The sequence below is a fragment of the Teleopsis dalmanni genome, chromosome 2 (genome assembly GCF_002237135.1).
Source record: "Teleopsis dalmanni isolate 2A chromosome 2, ASM223713v2, whole genome shotgun sequence".
In the NCBI taxonomy this organism is placed as follows: domain Eukaryota; kingdom Metazoa; phylum Arthropoda; class Insecta; order Diptera; family Diopsidae; genus Teleopsis; species Teleopsis dalmanni.
Genome location: NC_051847.1, coordinates 122,942,204 through 122,951,561, shown reverse-complemented (window position 1 = coordinate 122,951,561; position 9,358 = coordinate 122,942,204). Strand labels below are relative to the sequence as shown.

The 9,358-nt window shown below is 36.2% G+C and overlaps 1 protein-coding gene across 5 annotated transcripts in view; it reads right to left on the bottom strand.

Moving 5' to 3' along the window:
- The window catches only part of LOC119682001 (lethal(3)malignant brain tumor-like protein 1), a 428,722-nt gene that overhangs the window by 414,376 nt on the left and 4,988 nt on the right, over positions 1–9,358 (bottom strand). The window lies entirely within an intron of this gene.

Below are 9,358 nucleotides of genomic sequence, written 5' to 3'. Positions count from 1 at the left end.
TGGTTGGTTGGTTGGTTGCAGTGGCAGGTCATAAGTTAACTTCAAATGTACCTCAATTAGCGATTTTTCGCCGTTTTGTTACCACATTCCTCGCAAGAACCCTAGTATAGAAGAGAAGAAACTAAATCCATCCCACCGAATTTAGGTAATTTAACAGGTCTTTCATCCTTACCATTGAGCAGTCTGATAAACTATCACAAAAGTATTTTCCTAAGAACCTATATCTTCTGGATGCTAGAGCTGGGCATTCACAGAGAAAATGTATTATTGTTTCTTTCTCCCGCGGGTTACCACAACTTCTGCAGTGAGAGTTATGGGGAATACGCAGTTTCTCTGCGTGAGTTCCTAACCACCAATGACCAGTAAGAACCGCAATAAGCTTTGCAGTGTTTACGCGATCTTTTTTGATGAGTTCCAGAGATTTATTTTTATTATAAGTGGGCCACGTTAACCTGGAAGTTGCACATGACCTTAGTGCTTTCCATCTGTTATTGGCGAGTTGCAGAAAGTAAAGAAAGGTACTTCTTTTGATGGTCTCCAGGGTAATATAGACTGATACCGCCAGTGACGCATCTAGGGAGGCACCAGAGCGGGCTAAACTATCAGTTTTCTCATTCCCTACGATGTTCCTATGCCCAGGAACCCAAATGAGTGTGATATCAGCCAACCGGTTTAGCTCGTCGATTGCTTCTCTACATTCTTTTACTATTTTTGATTTTGTTATAAAGGATTCAAGAGCTTTAATTGCTGCCTGGCTGTCAATAAAAATAGCAACACTACATCTGTTCTCGATGTGGCTTGCAATTTGCCGACAGGCTTCTTTTATTGCTAGGATTTCAGCCTGAAAAACCGTAGCTTCATTAGGTATCCTAAGAGAGATATTTATGTTTTTAGATGGTGCGAAGATTCCTGCTCCTGCCCCACCGCTCATTTTCGAGCCATCTGTATATATTGAGATATCGTAATTTGCTTCGAAATTTTTCCTTTTCCACTCATTTCTTGAAGGGAATATTGTCTGGAAGTTCCTTTCGAAGTCTATACACGGATTCAGATAATCCGATGTCATCCTATACAGACAATTTGGCACTGTACCTAGAATCCGACCATGTCCATATGTTCGTTCTAACCATACGCCTGTTACTTTCAGTCTTACAGCGCTATTACAAACCATGTTTTTAATGTGAAGATCAATAGGTAGCAAATGCAGCATCACATTTAGGGCGTCCGAAGGAGTCGTCCTAAAAGCTCCTGTGATGCCTACACATGCCGTCCTCTGAATTCTGTTAAGTTTGTCGATATTATAGCTCTTGTTTAGAGCCGGCCACCATACGACAGCACCATATGTGAGAATTGGTCGTACAATTGCCGTGTACATCCAGTGGGTAATTTCGGGACGAATCCCCCATTTTTTGCCAAACATCCTCTTGCAAGAATAGAAAGCTACACATGCCTTCTTGATACGAAGATCGACATTGTGTTTCCAGTTTAACTTACTATCCAACAGAATTCCTAGATATTTAGATATTTGGCTTTTTCCGATAGTTTTAACTGTTGCCCGTTTAGTGAAGGCAACCTGAAAGCTGGTATTTTGGTTTTAGTAGTAAACAGCATCATTTCAGTTTTTCCTGGGTTAATACCTAGTCCACAACCTGTGGCCCAGGTACTTATCTTAACCAAGGCCCTTTCCATAATGTCGCTAATTATGTTAGGGAACATACCTGACACTAGAATAACCACGTCATCCGCGTACGCTACTGCTTTCACACCTATCTTATCTAGAATATTAAGAATATTATCCACGACCAGCAGCCACAGTAATGGTGAAATAACCCCTTCTTGTGGCGTACCCCTGCTGACGTGCTTCGTTTGTGTTATGCTGCCTAGCTTTGATTGAATAATCCTTGTTTTAAGCATAGTAATTATCCAATTTTTAAGCTCTTCCTCTAAACCTATTCTGGAAAGTGAGTCATGAATAGCTTTATTGCTTACATTGTTAAAAGCTCCTTCAATATCTAAGAAGGTTGCCAACGAGTATTGCTTAAAATGAATCGATTTTTCCACAGTACGAATAACCTCATGCAGAGCTGTTTCCGTAGATCTACCCTTGAGGTAAGCATGCTGGGATTTAGAGATTGGAAAGCGTTCTACCTTTTGTCTTAGGTGGAGTTCTATTACCCTCTCCATTGTTTTTAGTAAGAATGAAGTTAGGCTAATCGGCCTGTAATCTTTGGCGGACTCATGTCCGATTTTGCCTGCCTTGGGTATAAAGACTACTTTAACCTGTCTCCAACTAAGTGGTACATAACTATATTTAAGACATGCTTTGTAAATTTCCCCTAACCATGGAACCACTAAGTCTTGTAGTTTTTGCAACATAATAGGGAAAATATCGTCCAGACCTGGCGATTTATAGGGACAGAAACTGTTAATTGAATACCTAATTTTTTCCGCTGTGACTATTTCTTCAGTCATCTGAAGATCTGCATCATCGTTACAGTTTGGGAAATGAGTGTCTAATAGTAATCTTAGTGTCTCAGCAGAGGTTTCAGTCCATGTGCCGTCCTCTTTCTTGAGATAAGAAGGATTTGCACTTTCCTTGGATAAGACCTTGCTGAGCCTAGCAGAGGATGAGGTTGATTCAATTGACTTACAAAATTCCTTCCAGCCATTACTTTTGGCCTTCCTGATAGCTTTCTTGTAAGCTTTAAGACATTCCCTATATTCATGCCAACTATTGTCCTTATAGCTTTCGTTAAACTGTTTTCGTGTTCTCTGCCTGAGATCACTTAATTCTGAATTCCACCAAGGTGGAAAAGATTTTTTGCTTCTACTTGTTGGACAAGATTTCTTGTAAGCTATATTAAAAGCTGCCTCAAGATTATATATCCTCTCGTCTAACTTACTAGTAGAGTCTATCTTAATTTGTCCTACTTTATTAAGTTCCACCTTAGTTACCCTTGTAAAAATATCCCATTTTATCTTCTTCGGGTTTCTAAAGGGGATGGTATGATTTGGTTTAATGTTTAAGTTGAAGAGAATCCAACTATGATCCGAAAAGGATTTCTTGTCAGATACCTTCCAATTACTAACTACAATATCTGGATTTTCGAATAGGAGTGTTATATCTAGCACTTCTTCCCATCCTTCAAACCCTTGTGAACTGGGGAAAGTGAAAGTAGGTGTTTTACCTCTATTGCAAATTAAAAGTTTCGAATTGCTAATAAAATCAAAAAGGTACTCACCCCTGTCATTGGTTTCCGAACTGCCCCAAAGCGTATGCCGCGCATTGGCGTCACATCCAATTAACGTGGGAATATCTTTTGATGTACTTCTGTTTACTAGCGCGACTACCTCTTCCGGAGGAGTAACTCTATCATGTGCCATGTAGGCAGAAGCCACAATAAAATTTTGTTCACCTGGCATTTCGATCCTTACGACTGTTAGATCTTTATCGCTATACTGTGGACATAAAAAGGCATTAATACATTTTTTAACTAGGATACATGATCTTGGCTTACCATTGTTCCTAATATATAAATTGTTATAATTTTTCAGCATTAGCCCCATGATGTCCTTACCTCTGACCCATGGCTCTTGCACAATGCTGACATCGACATCCTCCTCTATGAGAAAGATGGCGAGATTGTCCGAGGCGATTTTCGAATGCTGAAGGTTAATTTGTGCTACTTTCAGCATTTGTGCAGGCTTACGAGGTTTCTGAAGCTTCTTCCTGAAGCTTCATACCGTCAAGCAATTTGTTAGCATCCTCTAACTCCTTGCCATCATCATCATTGCCTGTTGGGCGGAATATTTTTATTTTGGTGTACCGTACGCCAAACCTTAGCTTACAGTCCATTTCTTCCAATGGCTTCACGGATTCCTCGTTTATCGCCAGAAGAAGCGTCATATTGTTTTTTTGTGTGCCCTCGTCCTTGATGACTACCCAGTCATTCATTGGCACATTTTGGTTCTGCCGTTGTAGCAGCTGGAGAACTTTCTCATGCTCCATCTTCATAATTGGCAGCCAAATGCGGGCCCTTGGTCTTCTTGGGATATCGTTGGCTGGGATAAGCTTTAGCCTTAAACCTTCCCATGCATCACTTACCTTAGCAATGCAGTTGCCAAGAAATACTTTAGATAGCTGGTCATCACATTTGAAGACCCTGCAACCACGAACCACTTCTGATGAATCAAAGCCTGGTGTGGGGGCGTCTAGATTTGTTAGAAGGTGTTCCATCACCATTCCAGCCAGCTTGGGCTCAATCTCGCCCCATTTCTCCAGCACCTTTTTTCCATTCCCGGTAATATCATCAATGAGCGCCACCTGTAGCTCATCCCTTGCTACTTCGTTATATGCCCTTTTCGCACTCGTTGACGGTTTACTAGTATAACTCGTTCTCGCTACCTTGCTTTTTGAAGTATGGGCCGTCTCGTCCTGAGACCGATCACTCTTCATTGCCTTTGCGGGTTTTGATAGGGTGGCCTGGTATTCGTTATACTCATCGACCACCTTCTGATATCGTACTTTGTCTGTACGGTCAAACGCCTGTTCTTTACCTTCAGCTTCATTTTTAGCAATCTTGCCAAGAATGAACATGGCCTTCTGGTACCTTTGACGTCTGATCTTTGCCTCAGACTTTTTTGATTTCTCGGCAGGCGCACTATGGCTGGCGCGCTTGTCTGCCGATTTTACTGTTATGTGCGAAGTAGGCGCAGTGCGGCTGCTACTGCCTACTTTGGGTAGTATGGCGGTTTCGACTCGCTCGTTTTCTTGGCTTGATGCCAGGAGCTCGTCTTCGGAACTGGTACCTAGTTCCTTGTTAGTTTTTTGTTTATTTAATTTGTTTAAAGAATCCATAAATGTTCCCACGAGTGTAGGGGAAAGGGAGGTCGTCCGAAGCATAGCCCCCTTTACTTCAGAAAGGCTGAATTGAAACCGGAGGTCGCCAGGTATCCGGAGTCCACCGTTCTAAGACACACTTACGCAGTGCCATTCATCCTTGGGCACGGTCGTTCATACACCCAGGATTGCGGGTTTTATCGAGTTTTCCTCTCTAGATCCGCCATAATATGTGGCTCTGCACCACGTATGGACGGTCTTGGTTCGTCATAAACCCTGGTCCCCAGACACCTAGTGGACCTACACACTTCCATTCATTCCAAAAACACAAAGAACATACATGCATACATAGAGACAAAGACACACATACATGCACATAAACTACAGGACAACACAACTACTGGTAGTTCTTTGTTGTACCCACAAGCCAGACCGACAAAAAGGTCTTCTGACCATTGCATAGACAATGAGCAGGAGACCCAAAGTCAGCAAGCTTGCCTGTAGCTAAGCCCCTACACCACGTCAAGGTGCCTACCACGTAGGGGCATACCATGACAGTACTCTCTATAAATTTATGAAAACATCTCTATCAATTTAAGTGCACTATCCATATTATATTATTAGATTAGTTACAATTTTATAGATGCAATACTAATCCTCATATAAATATTTTATATAGATTAAGTTCTACAGCGTTTAGGTCTGTGATAGGATACAAAACAATGTTTCGATATCGATACTTTATAAGTATCGAAAAAAGTACTTAGTATCGCAAAAAAACATCGAGGTCTTACTCGTATCGACATACACTACCTAAGTTGCAGAGTTTAAGTGCAACATCCCTATTTAGACAATAACCCCTATATAAGGGGTTATACAAAACATTGAAGTTGACATTTGCATCTTCAATAGAAGTACAAATTTCTTTTATGAATTTAAATAATATACAAATAATATATAAATAAAAGGAAGTACTTTTTCATAAATTTTTTTAAATGAATTTAAAGATTAATAATGAATACATAAAATATATCACATTAGATTTAGATATTCTAATAATTACACCAGTAAAATATTCTTTAAAAAAATTATATATATCTGCATCATGTATTGCAGGCAGGTAATCACGTAAAACACATAGAGACTTTGTCTGCACCATGTGTAGCATCAAACCGGGTGCTACATCCCACATTGTAGCAGAGGTTATAGGTAGGCCTCGCATTATACCAAGATGGAAGTTATAACCTATACACATTTCTTTAAACTTAAATTTATTTTTATTTATTATTTATTTTATGTACTTTAATTTAATAGTTGTTGAAATTTTCCAATAGTAAAAATGTCATTTCGGCAATAAATTAACATAAATTATTTAGGATATTGTAACAAATGACTTTTGGCACGATTTTTGTTTTGATATAAATATATTTTTTTATTTTGATATCGGTTTTGCAAAATTGGGATAATTCTTGTATTTTGACCCGCTTAAGAAAGTCTATAATTTTTAACGAATTTTTATTATTCGCTAAAAAATACACACAGACTTTTTGGCTCGAACCCAAGAAACACAGACTATCATTTTGTTATTTTATTTGTTTTTAAACAGAACGAAGTATGAAAATGTTTTGGAAAATTATTATTTAAAGCAGTAAAATTTTTTTTAAATTTTATTTTAAATTAATTAAATATAAATTTTTGCATGTTTTGTTGCCGACTGATCGCCAAGGTCAGGAGTTAAGCATGCAGCATTAATCCAAAAGAAAAGATACTCGGGCGTTTTAACCGAATTTGCCTGGAACACGCGTTTAAGAAAATTAATCTTTGCGTGAATTCTTTCTGAAAGTTGATGTACCAAAATATATTTTGTTTATGCCAAAAATAATTAATATTTACAGTTCCGAATATAAAAATATTTATATTAATATTTTCGAAATAATTTCCTTTTGCTACGTTTATCTAATGGCCACCTTGGAATTGTCTCATCGCGTATGTCGTACAAAAATTAATTGCAAAATAAAACTGAAATTGAAAGATTGATCGTGAACTTGTCAGGCTCGCAATAACTTTCACACATCTTTTATTGAAATTCATATTTGATGGGATTTTGTTTATGAGTTCAAATTTAACATATTATTTTATTAATGAAAAAATTTTATTTTTAGTTGGTGACTATAATCAAGCAAACTAATAATACATCAAAGAAAATCATTCGATCTGTTTGAAAGTCTTTATACGACTTGAATGTTTGAAAACGTGAATATTTTTACCTTCAATATCGACATTGTAATCGGTATCGGGTATTGACCATATCAAAAAAACTGTCTAGCGATCAGGATTTGCTGGTAAATATCATATAGTTATGTGTCTTAGTCACCGCATACCATAGAAAATATCACATAGGGTTTTCTGAGCAGGCTCCCTCATATTTCCTTCATACTTATATAGCACCTACCTACCGAAATGTCCAATACTTTTTTTAAATTTACATTAAGGTAGATCGTAGCAATTCGCATCTACAGAATCATCCTTCTTTAAACGTGTGCCCAATAAACAACCGTTTAAGATTTTCTTCTAACGTGTTGTAATGTGCACGCCACAAGAAAAAAAAAAAAAGAGAGAGCAGAGGATGGTTGGGTTTATCTAAACTTTGGATTCTAAAGTTCAGTTAATGGATGGCTGTTGTTGTATCCTATAGATAAAACTCATGGACATTTATAAAGGCTATCAGGCAAAATATATAAAAGAAAATGTGATGCAGCGCAAAAGTGATTTATAATAGTTTCAGGTATTAGTTTTAGGTTATGGACGTGACAATATAAATTGCGATTAAAATAAATCTACACCTACATTCAAGAAACTTTAATTTTCAAAGCGTTTAACTTAATAGAACGCCAGTTAGTAAGTTTAAGGTTCTATTGATTTTCTCTTTATAAATTTTGGATGATGTCGTTAGAATTAGAACATTTATAATGAAAAAGTTCACTAAAGATTATTATTATTAATTTTAAATTTATTTTGACGATTACAAATATCTCTACGTTGAGTTGAGTCATATACTCTGGACTGATTCCAAACAAACCACTCATTAAAGTCCATTGTTAATACGGAACAAATTTCGTTACTAAATTATATTTAATTATATTATACAATATATATTATATTATTATAAATATATATATGCTGTGATCTTAATAATTGAATAACTGTAATTTGTCATAGAAAATGACTTCTTTACTAACGTAGCAATTCCAATCTCAACGTTTTATTTATTAGGTATTTTTTTTTTTGAACCATTTGTCATAGCATTTCCCAGCTACTCCGTTTAAAACTCGTCCGAAGCTTGGTTTTTGTATTCATAAACGGTATTTCCTACCAATGAATATTATTGTCGCCACAATAATATCATCAGTATTAACGTGCGGGAACCAGAAAAAAATTGTTGGATCTCAAATCAGAATTTTAAAGTGGATGATCTGTGGTGGATTCTCTACTCACTTCTGGCAAATCAATTGAGTGCTTCAGAATTTATGTCCTTTGTGTTGTTCTAATGGCGGTATTTCGAAGTGCTACTGTGTATTTGTTTTAAAGGGCTTTATAGTAAACTTTTCATAAGTTAATTCAATATGTTGGCTGGGAAAAAATTTTCAAATCACTATGACACAATACACAAGTTATAATAATAATAACAGTATCTCATAAATAATACTTAGGGTTTGAAATACACACCACAAAACTGCGTAATTATCCTCTTGTATTAAGACTTATCAATACGAATAAACAAGAATTTGTATTTCTTGTACAAAAATTACTTCTTAAATTAAACAATATATTGAAGATCAATTTTCTTGAAGTGGTGTGAGTTTCTTTGTCAATGCAGTTCAATCTACTTCTAAAAACATGGCACTCTTCTTTTAAAACAATATATCTTATTTTTGACCTATTCCTGGCATTTACTTGTTTTAACAATAATACAAAAATCTTTAATTAATATTAAATGTCAATTTAAGACCTATTCGTGACATTTTTCTTCTATACAATCAATCACTCCTCTCACCAATAAATGCATGCCCACAGATCTCGAAAATAGATACTTTAATTAGCTTTTTATTACTAAATAATTATTTTACCAAATAAAATATTTTTAATCAAGGTTTTCTTTTTTTTCTCTCTACTGACTATCCTTAGGTTGTGAAAAAATTAACATATTAATTGAGGCACGTACTTGAAGTTGACCTAAGGTTACATATTCCCGATGTGGAAATTTTTGTGCAGAATTACATTACAGAAACCTAGAAAAAATAAATATTAACGAAAAACAAGAGAAATAAATGAATTTTGATACTAAAATTCGCCACTAATTTTTTTCTAATACTCATATCTAGTGAGTTTGCCATAAAAGCTGCTGGGTTCTTTTTAGGTATGAAATGTTCCTATTGTAATAATGTATCTTTTTTAGAGCAACAAACACTCGTCATAACAAGCAAAGTACATATATTCGCTTTGTGATTATGAGAATAA